Source organism: Orycteropus afer, unplaced genomic scaffold, assembly GCF_000298275.1.
Source record: "Orycteropus afer afer isolate SDZICR_OR568_19922 unplaced genomic scaffold, OryAfe1.0 scaffold00754, whole genome shotgun sequence".
NCBI lineage: Eukaryota > Metazoa > Chordata > Mammalia > Tubulidentata > Orycteropodidae > Orycteropus > Orycteropus afer.
The window spans coordinates 691,868-693,002 of NW_006922341.1; positions in this window are offsets into that span (position 1 = coordinate 691,868).

A 1,135-nucleotide genomic window follows, 5' to 3' on the forward strand; every position below is an offset into this window, starting at 1 on the left:
CTCTTCACGATGGGAATAATATTAAGAACCTGTTGCTGTGGAATCAGCCCCGATTCTCAGAAACCCTCATGTCAGAAGAGTTGCACTTCACAAGGGTCTCAATGGCTGATTTTTCAGAAGTACACCCCCAGGAATTTCTTCTGAGGTGTCTGGGTGGATTTGAACCTCCAGTCTTCCAGGTAGCAGTCAAGCATGTTAACTGTTTGCACCACCCAAGGACTCTGGGAACATTACTAACTTCAAGTAGTCACAGGTGATGCATGTGTGACATGTAGCAGGCATTCAGCAGGAAGCAGGAATGTCATTATCATCACTGTTATTAAGTCTCACTATTTACATCTCTGCTCTATTGCTGTTAGGTGTTGTCAAGTCATCTCCAGCTCATAGTGACCCTGTGCACAGCAGAACGAAACACCGCCTGGTCCTGAGCCAGCTCCATGATCCTTGCTATCCTTGAGCCCATCACCATGGCCACTGTGTCAATTCACCTCATTGAGGACATTCCCCTCCTTCGTCGATCCTCCACCTTACCAAGCATGACATCCTTCTCCAGGGAATGGTCCCTTCTGACAACATGACCAAAGTATGTAAGACAAAGTCCGGCCATTCTCGCTTCCAAGGAACATTCCAGGTGCACTTCCTCCAGGACAGATTTGTTAGTTCTTTTAGAAGTCCGTGGTACTTGCAGCATTCTCTGCTAACACCACAACTCAAAAGCATGGACTCTTCTTTGGTCTTCTTTATTCATTGTCCAGCTCTGACATGCATATGAGATGATTAAAAATGCCATGGTTTGTGTTAGGCGCACCTTAGTCCTCAAGGAGACATCTTTGCTCTTCAGCACCTGAAAGAGGTCCTTTGCAGCTGACTTGCCCAGTGCTGTACATCATCTGATGTCTTGACTGCTACTTCCATTGGTGTCAATTGTAGAACCAGGCAATGCGAAGTCTGACAACTTCAATCTTTTCTTCATTTATTGTGATGCTGCTTATAGGTCCAGTTGTGAGGATTTTTGTTTTCTTTATATTGAGATGTAATCCATACTACAGGCTTCAGTCTTCAATATTCATCAGTAAGTGCTTCAAGTCATCCTCACTTTCAGCAAGCAAAGTTGTGTTGTCAGCATTTTGTAGAT